Source organism: Grammomys surdaster, unplaced genomic scaffold (genome assembly GCF_004785775.1).
Source record: "Grammomys surdaster isolate TR1022 unplaced genomic scaffold, NIH_TR_1.0 170, whole genome shotgun sequence".
NCBI lineage: Eukaryota > Metazoa > Chordata > Mammalia > Rodentia > Muridae > Grammomys > Grammomys surdaster.
In genome coordinates this window covers 24,051,535-24,064,632 of record NW_021604618.1, presented here as the reverse complement: position 1 = coordinate 24,064,632, position 13,098 = coordinate 24,051,535, and the positions used below count along the sequence as shown (strand labels likewise).

At 42.5% G+C, this 13,098-nt stretch overlaps 1 protein-coding gene and 1 pseudogene across 3 annotated transcripts in view; one reads left to right on the top strand and one right to left on the bottom strand.

Annotated features, from left to right (window-relative positions):
- The window catches only part of Frmd5 (FERM domain containing 5), a 254,279-nt gene that overhangs the window by 78,935 nt on the left and 162,246 nt on the right, over positions 1-13,098 (top strand). The window lies entirely within an intron of this gene.
- LOC114620785 lies at positions 12,286-12,782 on the bottom strand (annotated as a pseudogene).

Here is a 13,098-nt window from a genome sequence, read left to right as displayed (position 1 = left end):
TCTCTCTCTCTCTCTCTCTCTCTCTCTCTCTCTCTCTCTCTCTCTCTTTTTCTTTCTTTCTTTCTCTCTGCGCTTGCTTATTTATTTATTTATTTATTATTTATTTATTTATTGCTCTTCCTTTCAGTGCTAACATTAATGGCTACACCGTTCTTCTCAAAACTCTTGCTCATCCCACTGTATGCGGGCTTACATCTCCGTTACCAGTTGTGCATTTTCATTCTCACATCGAAGTGTGTCATCCTCCCATCCTCTAACCAGAGTGTTCTTACAAGGCTCCCCAGGCCAGTGTATGACCAGTTGCATCTTGTCTGTGATCAGGTCTTGTGGTCCAGGGAGGTGAATGTATCCAATAGATCTAGTCACTGCAAAGATTCGATGGTGGTGTCTTTGAGTGTGATAAGGTGATTGACACAAAACCAGCTGTGACTCATTTTCCCTGTGCTTTGAGACAGGGTCTCATTATGTAGCTTTGGCTGGCCTCAAGCTCACTATGTAGACCAGGCTGGCCTGGAACTCACAGAGACACACCTGACTCTGCTTATTGGTGCTGGGACGAAAGGACTGCACTACCAGGTATGGCAGGTATGACTCACTGTCAGTGGTCCAAAGGTTTTGAGTCACATGTGTCCTCAAACCAGTGCTTCCAAACTGTAGAGAACTTAGAATCACTAAGAATGATGATTTGAAGTTTCTGAGTTCCTCCTCCAAATCCATAATTTAGACTCTAGAAGTAGGACCCAAGATCGACATTTATTTTTTTAAAGCACCTAAGTGTTTCCAATGCTTTTGGTTGTAGTTTCATTTTTAAAGGAAGTGAAGCTATAACTACCTTTCCTTTAATTACACATTGCATCCCTAAAAAATTAGGTGGAACCAACTGTAATTTGCAAACACATAGATAGGTCACCAGGATGGGGCCTCCTCCTGGGTTCACTCTGTTGTCCAGTTGTCACCCTGGGAACAAATAGATTTCTTTCCAGTGTTTACAGTGACGGTTGAAAGGAAGCAGGCACACCAGTTCTCGACATCGGTCTAATTCCATCTTCATGAAGGTTTCAAGTCATCTAAGAGGCCTGGAATCCAGAGACACTCCAGGGAATTAGTGAGAAGAAATACATAGTAAGTAGGTTAGCTAATGAGGTTATGATATTACTTTTTTTTACATTGTTTAAGGTACTCCATCATGTCCTTTGGGGGAAAACAGTGTATGGTAATACTTTAACTAGTTTGGGTTGGATTTTCTACACCCTCCACAGCGTCCTTCATTCTCCCTTTTAAAGGAGTACTCTACAAAATCATTCTAGCCCACCTTGTCAGCCTCTCCCTCTTGGCATACAAATCTGGACTCAGAAGTCTTTCTAGTCAAAGGAGCTAGTTCTCTTGACCAGGACCTTTTTTCTTTTTTAGTAAATTATCTTATTTATTTACATCCTAAATGTTACCCCCTTTTTATTCCCCCTCCCCAAAGTTTCCCATCCCATCTCCCCTCCCCTTCTTCTTGAAAGGCATACTCCTTCTCTGGGTTATCAAGACTCTACAGGACTAGGCTCATCCTTTCCCACTGGGGCCAGACAAGGCAGTCAGTCCTCTGCTACATGTGTGCTGGGCCCTTGGGCAGCCAGCTTGTGTATGCTCTTAGGTTGGTGGCTTAGTCTCTGAGAGCTTCCAGGGGTCCATGTTTGTTGACACTGTTGTTGACCAAGACCTTTAATGTTTAAAACAGGATGCAGTGAATGTGGAGTCTTTCCTAACAGCAACTTTTTTCAAGGGGTGGAGAAAAAGAATCTTGGGCTCAGAAGTCAGGCTGCTGGTGATTTGTGTTTTGCTCTGGAGGGGAGATACCATGGGCTCGCACTGTCTCATCGATGATCGGGGCTTTTCTGTTGTTACATGATGGCTTATGGGACTGGGAGTGTGGCCTAGTAGTAGAGCCATGTTTTGTGTGTTCAAAGCCTGGGGTCAACCCCCGAGTACTGGGGGAGGTGGAAGTGAGAGAGGCAACACTTTAGAAGTTTGGGTTCATTATGATGCTACTAATTTTAATAACGAGGAACTGTTTTTAGAGCTGAGGGTCAGCTTGTGAACAGCACTGTCTCAAACGTGGTGTTCTAGGAAGAAGTCTGTTGTGCTCATTAAACGTGTGCGTCTTCACTGATGACTGCCGTGCATCTGTGTGGGTGGCTTGATGTGCCTTAATTGCTTTAGTATACGGATTCCATTTGCTGCTAGGTGACTGTGTAGGTGATTTGGATGCAATATTATGATCGAGGCGTTACCAGATATCATCCAGATGAGTAGGTTTCAGCTCTAGTGAATACAATTTAAACCTTTCCTTGCTGTTCTCCATCTTTCAATATAAAATCCTTATAATTATGCTATAACAGTATTCCTGCTGTGGGTAGGCTCAGAGTTCAGAGTATTTTCCAGCATGTTAGTTAAATGCTCTAAGTCAAGGAGAAAAGGCAGAGGGGAAAACAGTCTTAAGTTCAGACAAGTTTTTTGTTTTGTTTTGGCTTGGTTTGCTTTTTCAAGACAGGATTTCTCTGTGTGGCCTTCACTGTCCTTGAACTCACCCTGTAAACCAGCAGGCCTCAAACTCAGAGATCTGCCTGCTTCTGCCTCCCAAGCGCTGGGATTAATGGCATCTGCCACCTCCCAGCAATGAGATTATTTCTAAGATATTGTAAAACCCAGCAAATACGGTATAATTTAGATAGATCTTTAATTCCAGAGACAGTCTTAGAGCCACTTCTGTAGGAGGCCTGAAATTGTCCTTAGACTGGCTTCTGGAAGGTAGTTGCATTAGACAATAAAAGATAATGCTTTTGTACCTTGGATACTGCTACATCTTGGCAACAAGCAGTCTCTGTCTCCCTTGAGGGAGTCAGGATGCCAAGCCAATTTTGAGGAAAGGAGAATAGAATGTTGGTGCAAGTTAAAATCGGCACCAAGAATCCCAAATTTGCATTCTCCTCCCATTCTCCAGAAGGGACGCCAGCAATCTTCATGTATTTTTGTATGTCCCCTTTTAAAAGTGTCTGCTTTCTTCTTGTGATGGGATGGGGATTTTATGTGACAAAGATATTACTTCAGGCTCCCAGGATAGGTCACGGTAGGTGGTCTTCCTACTGGAAACGGAGTCTGTGGTCATCATCATCATCTGGGAGCTTGTTAGGATCTCAGGCTCAGGCCTAGCCTAACTACTGAACTACTGAATCCAAGGCTGTGTTTTAATGAGACCCCAAGGTATTTGTATGCATGGTAAATTTTGAGCATACCTCAAAAATACCTTAGGAATTGTGGCTATGCATTTTCTGGTCATAAGCACATTAATCTCCCTGTGTTTCTGTTTGTTTGTTTTCACATACAATGCAGTCTCTGATTTGCATTGCACACCCTCTAGTCATCATTAAAATGGCTGTGCGTTTGCCAGACTTGGCCAGAATCGTGACATGCTGGTGTGAAGAGGTGTCAGCATGTGGGGGTGACTGGCTTTCATGCAGCAGCCATCAACATCGGGATAAATGGTTCCTAATGGTGTTTTCCTTAATCTGGGAGCCGGAGGACAGTGTTATCTTAGTCTTGCCGTGCTGCTGTCCTGGTGAATAATACTTCACTCTTCTTCATTTGCAAGGCAAGCATCTTTACTGTAAATACTAAATATTGATCCTAGAGAAATCCTGTAGGTGCTGGAAAAACATGACTCTAATTATGCCGAATATGCACAGCTATATTTTTTTAGGTAGAGCTTTGTTATGCTTCTCAGGCTGGTCACTCCTGGGCTCAGGTGAGTCTCAGACGTAGCAGAGACAACATGCCTGACCCTGGCCAGTGATGTGCCCAACTATTCTAATACATGATGCTTAAAAGAAGTGAATGAGTGTAAAACAGACGGTAGAGTGTAGAGTATTCGAGTCTTAGCTGGGACAGGGTCCCTGGGAGGCATCTGAAGTGTCAGTCACTACTGGTAAGGAAGCTGTACCTTCACTGTGGTCAGTGTTCATATTGTCCAACTCTGTGGGTAAGGGAGGATAATCAAAGATATCTCCTAATTGCTTTTCTGGTTATATCTCCTTGCTGATGCACACACCACAGGGTCAAGCCAGATCTGCTGCTGTACAGGTTCTTTCTCCTGTGCTTTTAGAAGATGATATTATTTTACATCAGGATGCAGTTCACATGTCAGTCGAAGGCCTTCCTTTAGCCCTTGGAGCAGAAGGATGTTCCAAGTTTGCCATTATTGCATACCAGTTTTTGAAAAGTCAAATTCATGTATAAAACAGTTTGTAAGGCTGGTGTGTTGGAGGAAAACAAGAACAAGTGAAATCATTTGTTTGGGAGGAATATTTTGGCATGGGTTCTCTGAAGTTGGGTAAACATAATTTTTCCATGTCCCCATCTGGGCACACAGTAGCAGTCCTTCTGCCCGCAGAAGGAGTTTGCACACATTAGTCGAGTTACTAGTCTGAATGTCTAGGCATAGATAGATGGTTACCATGTGTGTGTATTGTATGTGTGTATGCATCATTATGTATTATCTCTGTGTATAGAGTTGAAGGCACAGCCCCCCTCAGGGATGCTGTGTCCGTTAGTGCTTCCCTGTATCTCTTTTGGTGGCATCTTCTACTTACTCGTAGTACAGATTTCATTACCTACCTGACCTGGACACCTCAGACTCCTGTCATTCTAAGGGCAGTTGAGGTGTCCTCTGTGTAAATCTTATGAACCAAAGTGCTTTTTATGTAGCAAAAGCAAAGTCCTGCTGACAGCCTGTTGTTTGTTTGTTTGTTTGTTTGTTGTTGCCTATTACAGTTTCTATCAGGTGGGGGTGGTTGTTCTTTCCTCCTTTTTTGTCATTTGCTTTACGTCATTCTCATGCTTCAATTCTAGAGATGTTGGTATTGGTTTGTTTATTTCAGAGAACAAAGTGGGTTTATCAGACTTCGACAATTCTCACTGAGAGAAACACATTCTGCATGCACCAAGAGCGAACCACTAGTATCATAATTTTGTATCATTATGTCACGAGGTATGGCGGGGTCACTGGCCATCTTTCTTCCTTCTGATCATGTGGTGTTTCCCAGAGAGTTCGACAGCTGGAGTATACAGCAGCAGAACCTGTGTGGTGTATGGGCTGACTCAGGAATGGCCCCTTGTAAATTTCTTTCTATAGGATGCATTTCAAAAATGCACACTCCTAGATCTAACCCTTGGCAGTATTCTGGGGAGTTCATGTCAGATTGTGAACTAGATAGTATTATACCACTTCAATTATTTTAAAGTATTTAAACAGCAAAAGTACTTCATTTGTTATCAACTTATTCGCTCTGTTAGTTTCATGGGTCAGGTATGGTGGGGTATACTTTCAATCTCAGCACTTGGGAGCCAGAGGAAGGAGCATGACTGTGAGTTCAAGGACAGCCTGGTCTGCATAGTCTGTTCCAGGACAGCCAGGACTACATAGAGAGACACTGTCACAATAAACCAAACAAGGAAAAACAAAGCGTGGGCGTATTTTACTCTGGTACTTGTAGAAGATATCTGGGCAGCCCTTCTAAAGTCTCTCTTGGATTGAGGCAGATCATCGAGGCCAGGCAGTACCAATCAGGGATGCCTCTGAGTCAATTCAGTGGTTGGAAGTGCAAGGCAAAGAATGGGAAGAAGATATGAGTATATGTGTTTTATAATTGGGTCTCTGCTTGGCTGCTTTAGGAACAAACAAGGGAGCAAAACTCTAGAAAGCCAGGGAACCTTGCTCCAGGGATCTATCTGAAGAGGAACAGATAGTTGGATGCAGACAGGAAAGAACAAGTTCAGGCCCGTCAGCAGTTGGCATGCACACACTCTCTCTGTGTGTAAAACTCAAGGTCATTCTCCAGACTCTTGCTAAATAGGAAGAGAATCTCCTGGGGATGCTTGTCACACATAAGAGTCCCCTAGGCTTGTTTCTTAGATTCTAATTCATTAGGTGAGCTCTTGACTAGCTGCATGTTTCCAAGTGCTCGAGGTGAGTCTTTTGGTGGGTCATTTGGGGAGAGGGGTATTCTACAGTATACAGCATAATTATGCTCTACAGAGTATAATTCTTTGTTAGGTGCCTCCTAACATGAAGTGTCATGAATAATACAAGTAAACCACTGTATAATGGTAGTATATCTTATGGATATAATAAGTTAACTGGTGCTTTCCAAAGAAGCCATTTTAATGGAGTCTTTAGTGAATCTCCCTAGGAATGTTTGTCAGTATAGTTGAAATTTGTTGGATGGACAGAGTCTGAGATGGATAAGTTCTCCAAACTTGCTGTCTCTTTATCTTCCCATGAGACTCTCAGAATACTGATGTTCATATATTAGAAATTCACAGAGCAAAAATGGGGGACAAAATAAAGCAGAAAGCACGGGCCTTGAGTTTACTTTATAGGAATATGTAACATCTAAACTGGGTAGTAGTGTTGCACACCTTTAATCCCAGCACTCAGGAGGCAGAGGCAGGCAGATCTCTGAGTCTGAGGTCAGCTTGGTGTACAGAACAAGTTCCAAACTACACAGAGAAACCCTTTCTTGAAAAAAAGCAAAACAAAACAAAAACCCCCACAAAAATGTGTAAAGTCTAAAATAATTTGTTCTGTGATCAAAAGAAGTTACATGGAAAATAAAACTCTTAGATATCTGTACACCCATGGACAGTAACTTGTGCATAGCAGGGGCTTGGTAACACTTGAGAGTTTCCAGTACACTTTTAAGCGGGAATTGTCACCCATAGCTAGGACTAACTAGTGAAGCCCACAGATCCAGGGATAGTGTGGGGGCAGAGACAGCTTGGCAGCAGCAGCAGCAGATGGCTGGACAGTCAGTGTCTACAATCAGGAAGCTGAGAGCAACGGATGCTTACTCTCCCCTCACTTTCTCCTTTTTATTTAGTGTGGTCTGTGGAATGTTACTGCCCACGCTTAGGGTGGGTCTTCCCCCTACAATTAACCCAATACAGCTAATTCCTCACAGATATGCCCAGAGCTGTTTCCACAGTGCTTCTAAATTGCATCTACTTGACAATCAAGATTAAGCATGACAGGAGGGCTCATTATAAAGAGATAAATGTTGCTCCAGAATCAGAGAGCAGCTGGCTTCAGACAGGAGCTAGCGAACATGCTCTACTCCGTTTGTTCTACATCTGCTTTTCTCCTAGAGGTGTAGACAGACAGGACTCCTCTGTTACTGTTATTATAGTGACTACCCTGCAGTGCCTCCATAGCTCATGAATTCATTCCCTCGGTAGATCTGTTTCAATTCCAGACTCTTAGCAGAGGACTCCAGCTGGCTGTGCTGAGTACATGTGCAGGCTGGCACAAGGCTACCTAGAAGGTTCCGTGTGCATCTGGAGACAGATGTAATGCAGAGGTGAGCTGTTGAAGAAGAATTCATTTACTCCCAACTGCAACTACTATATGAAAAGTGTTAATGTTGCTGTAATTTCTCAGTACCTAGGTTGGTATATCTCCATAAAGATAATATATTAATATAGTTACACTGTCTTATAAAACAAATATTGCATTTTGTTTGTATGATCATATAAACCAGAGATTCAGTCATCCTAACTCACATCACCAAGTAATCCCTGGTCATGTTCAAGTTTTAGATCAGCTTCGGCAGAAGGGGAGCTTTCCAGTCAGTCACCCTTCCTTGTTTGTTCATATCCATCCTTTCTACATCTAAGGAGATCAAAGGAGTTTTTTTTTTTCTTTTGCCCAAAGGAGGGAGAATTTAGGAAGTGTGTGCATAGCTGGAAATGAGTTATAATCACATACTTCTTACCTAATTTATATAAGTTTCGGTGCCAGTTCTTGAAAAAAATAATAAAAAGAGACCAAGATGGAGAACAGAACAAAAACATAATTACTATAACACAAAGTAAAGCGGAAATTCAGTATGAGCAGAGGTAATATTAGGGTGTGGATTAACTAAGACATTTTGAAAAACGTTTCTCCTGTATAAGCCTTAAAATAGAAATCAAGGGGACAAGAATCTCTCTCAGTTGCTAAAGTGCTTGCCTTGCAAGTATGAGACTCGGAGTCTGACCTGTGAAAACTATGTTAAAAGGAAAAGGAAGAAAACTGCACATGGTGACAAATGCTCGTAATTCATGTGTGTGTTAGGGCGCTAGAGATGGGTCAGCTCTGGGGCCAGGCCAGCATATGTGGTGAGCCCCAGACCAACAAGAGACACTGTGCCCCCAAAATGAAGGTCAACAGTACCTGAGGAACGACTATTGGAGGTAGTTCTCTGGCCTCTGCACACATTCGAAGACACACACACACACACACACACACACACGGATATGAACTTACACACGCATTTGCCTCAGTTTTATCCTTAAGTTTAAATTACTTTTACATGAGCACTCTGTGTTTTTTCCCTTCCTCTCTGGACTGTGGAAGAAGAAGCATGTGGTGCTAAAGGAAAACCAAACAAAAACTGTCTGTTTGAGAAAAGCAAATCCCAACTTCCTGTAGAGTGAAGGTTGCATTTAGCACTAGTCTACAGTCCCACCAAAATCAATGATTGTGGGTTGTAGAGGACCCAGGGTTGGTTCCCAGCACTCACATGGCAGCTCACAGCTGTCTGTAACTCCAGGCCCAGAGGATCCAGCACATCTTCTAGCCTCTCCTGACATATACAGTACACGTGAACCCTGGTAGGCACATCTATATATATACAAATAAAACAAATTCTTTTCTCAAAGTTCATGACAGGTGAACATTTAATGAAATAGCACCAACTTCATAAACATGTTACTTAGACGTCTCTTCTGGAACTTTGCACTGTCGGACTCTTTGGTCACTGGTTTCCTTTCCCCCCCTCCCCCCGTCACAAAATCTTGTTCACACTAATGATCTGCAATTTATCTTCCTCCAATGTCTCCTGCGCTTAGGAGACAGAAGCTAAATCAGGAGAGATTTCATTAAAGATAATATTGTGAGCCCTCCACCTGCCACTAGTGATAAGGACCTACAGATTATTGATAGTTTTTGCTTTTGAGGAATTTATAATCTTGGTTTAAAGAACTAGCCACAGAAATTCATGTGTTAATATACTTGTATACATACATCTGTGTATATGTTTGAAATAAATCACATCGTGAACACATGCCAAGTGCCACATAAGCCTGATTTTATAATGCTCATTTCACCAGCATGATTAAATGCACCAGCCAAGTGCAGTGTTTTAATTAGATTTATTATTTTCTTCTCCTGAGGAAAAACACTTAAGGATTTCCTAAATATCTCACTGAGAGATGAAAATCATGTTTACAAATTAAATATAACAGTTATTAATAGTTGCTATAAGTTGCCAGGCATTGAGTTCTTTGATTTGTGTTGTATCTCCATTTTCAAGTGTTTCCAAAGCTACACCACTCCTTGTGTATGTCCCTAAGCTGGCTGTATGAGGGTCTCAAGTTGCCCAGTTTAGCATGAACACTGGGATTTTAATTTAAGTTGCATATTTAGACACACAAGAGAAACTGGAAGTTGCTGGCTCAAAATGCTTAATTTTATTCCTAAATATCATTTAGTCTTCATTCATAGCCTCTGACAATACTGATGATAACTTTGTGCTGGATACAAGTTTTATGTAGACCTAGGTGTAGAAGTAGACATAGAGACATAGACATAGACGACACAGACACACAGACACATAGGCATAGACATATGGATGGAATCTTGTCGTGTGTTCCAGGCTAACCTCAAACTCATGATCCTCTAGTCTCAGCCTCCCAAGTGCCAGGATTACAGGTACATGCTACCCCACTCATTCAAATGCTTATGAATACAATCTTCTCAACTATTCTGGGTAAGTTCTATAACATTAAATTTTCAGATGAAGAAATTGAAGAAAAGTAACTTACAGTAGGCTCCTCAGGCAGTAAGAGGTAAAACCACAGTGCAGCGTGACTCTAACACCCACTAACACTCTACAGGCTGCCATGATAACAAACACTGTATAGCAAACACTGTATGGGCTGCCTTACTAACAAACACTGTACGGGCTACCTTGCTAACACTGTATAGGCTGCCTTGCTGACAAACACTGTATAGGCTGTCTTGGTAACAAACACTGTATGGGCTGCCTTGCTAACACTGTACGGGCTGCCTTGCTAACACTGGTTTTGTGACCTACATTGGTTGCATTCATCCTGAATTCTTATCTTACACTGTCACACTGTTGGGCTTCCTTTGTGTCCTGTTCACTCTCTGTGACTTTAACCCCTGTGAGGCTGGGACTAGCCTTGAGTCTCCCTTGTGTTCTTGTCTCATATCGCCCTTTGGGTTACTTAGCAAGAACATGAATGCTTTTTAAAATAGTAGACAGATGATTCTCATAGTAGTGATTTATTAAGTCTATAGATTAATATCTTATAAAATATAGAATTGGTGCTTTTTAATGATAGAGGAAATTCTGCCCTCTAACTATCACTACAAAAGTATTCTGTCCATAGGCCAGTATTCCATTTTTAAACGTTTGTTGAAGAAGGCTGAAGGGATGATTCAGTGGTTAGGAGAACTGGCTGCTTTGTCAGAGGACTCATGTTCAATCCCCAGCGCCCCATGGTGTCTCACAACTGTCTGCAACTCCATTTCCAGGGGATCTGACACCCTCATGTAGACACGCATGCACACAAAGCACCAGTGCACATAAAAATAAATAAAAACAAATCATTAGAAAGATAGTGTTAAATGTTGTGGAGAAACACATATAACACAAAATGCCAGTGTAATTACTTTAAATCAGACAACTCATTCATAATAGTAGCATTCATAATCGTAGCTATCGCCACTACTCTAAATCCAGGACATTCTCATTGTCTCAACAGGACACCCATTAGGGAAGCTGGTGAGATGGCTTGGTGATTAAAAGCATTGCCACACAAGCCTGGTGATGTGAGTTCCATTTCTGTGACCCAGGTAAAGGTGGAAGGAGAGAACCAGCTCCACAGTCCCCTGACCTTCACAGGCATGTGCCCATGTGCTGTGTGTGTGTGTGTGTGTGTATGTGTGTGTGTGTGTGTGTGTGTGTGTGTGTGTATGTGTGTGTGTGATGATATTGATGGAGATAAATAAAATGAGTTTTCAAAGAAAGCTCATCTGGCCTGAGGAGATGCCCCAGTAGTAAAGTGCCTGTCGTACAAGCAAGAAGCTCTGACTCTAAATCCCCAGCACCCACGTAAAAGCCACATGTGGCAGCACAAACTATACCCCAGTTCTCCAAGGAATATGGGAGAAGCAGACGGGAGATCTCTAGGGTTCGGTGACCATCTAGTCTACCCGAATTTATGTGCTCCAGGTTCAACGAGGCTCCCTTTGTTAAGAAATAAAGGAAATTAGGATGGAGAGCACTTGGAAAAGGCACCCAGTAATGTCGGCCTCTGTCCTCCACACTCAGTCCACACAGCCATGTAAACTTATACACACACTACATCTCACGTGCATGCACACACATACACACACAGATATGCACATATACACACGCACACACACACAAATATACACTCACACGTACCAAAAAGATGCACTAAACTGTCATTCCTCATTTTTTTGCGCCATGCCCCTGGGGACCTCTACTCTGCCTTCTGTCTTTGTGTGTTCCCATTCATGTAAATGGAGGCATGTAACATACGGCTGTTGGAGACTGGCGTCTTTCACTTAGCATTATTTTTCACGATGCATTTAGCGATAGATGATGTATACCGTCTTAGTGTTTGTTGCTTTTTTATTATTTACTGTATCTCTGTATGAACATGTTACATTTTGATTCTCTATTCACTTGTCCATCAATGTTTGGCCACTTTCTGTATGTTTGTTGGCTTTTGTTACTGGAGCTGCTATGAGAATTCATGTACAAATAAGTATTTTGAATTGTTTTTCGTTCTTTTGCATTTATTTTTAGGAGTGGAATTGCAGTACCATGCAGTAAGTCTACATTCAGCTTGAGGGAACTCCAAAATCTTTTTTATCATGTTACTTATGTTGTACAACACATCCAGACACTACGCTCCTCTTCCTGTTCTTCCTGGAGCTAACTGGTCAATTTGACCTTCTGAGGCGTGACCCCTTTTGATCCCTTTTCCCAACCCTCAGGTCAAGCATCAGATTCTCAATATCTCACCTTTTCTCTTTTTCTTTTTTCCATTTTTTAGTTTCATCATGCTGTTTAATCTAGCACGTTGCCTAGAAAGACTTGTAGTAGAGAATACAAATGCTCCTCCAGCGTGTCTCCTGACACCGGTTCACCCACTGCTCTGTTTGGCCGCTAGGCTCTTGTCTCTCTCTTCAGCAGTGGTAAGCTGATTCCTTTTCCTTGGGGAAGAGAGATCCACGGTTTGCTGCCCTTGCTGATAACAAAACGTTGGAGAGCTGAGTGGCAAAGCTGTTGCCATTCGCATCTTTCACTCACATGAACCACATCAAAAGATCAAGGATGCAATTCTTCCCAAGTTAGCACCTCCAGTTACCATACACAGATTAGCACGTGCAGTCCCATACACAGCTCCCCAGTGTCAAGCTTTTGCTTGTCTCATGGGTCACCAGATGTGGGATTCCTTTTGTGCTCACAAAGATCTTTCTCACCTTGTTCAACTTGTACTTGGCCTCCTCAGGTGTAACACGATGAACAGCAAAGTGACCCTCAGTGTCGTAGATCAGACGGAAGTTCTCTGTCAATGCTGATGACATCCATAAACCCGTCAGTCCTGACTTTGCCATCGATCTTAATGAAGTACTGCATGCAATTTTTTTTTTTTTGTGGTAGAAATATTTATTTTTATTGGATGATTTATTTACATTTCCTATGTTGTCCCCTTACCCCATCCCCCACCACCCCCTCGGAACCCCCAATCCCCTCGCCCCTCCTCCTTCTTCTCTGTGGATGTAACCTCTATCTACACCCCCCCACTCCCACCTCCCCACCCTCAAAATTCCCACCCCCTGGGGCATCCAGCCTTCATGAGGTCAAGGTTCTCTTCTTCCACCTATGCCCAGCAGGGCCCTCCACTTTTACATATTCAGCTGAAGCCCTGGATCCCCCCCTAAGTGCTCCCAGG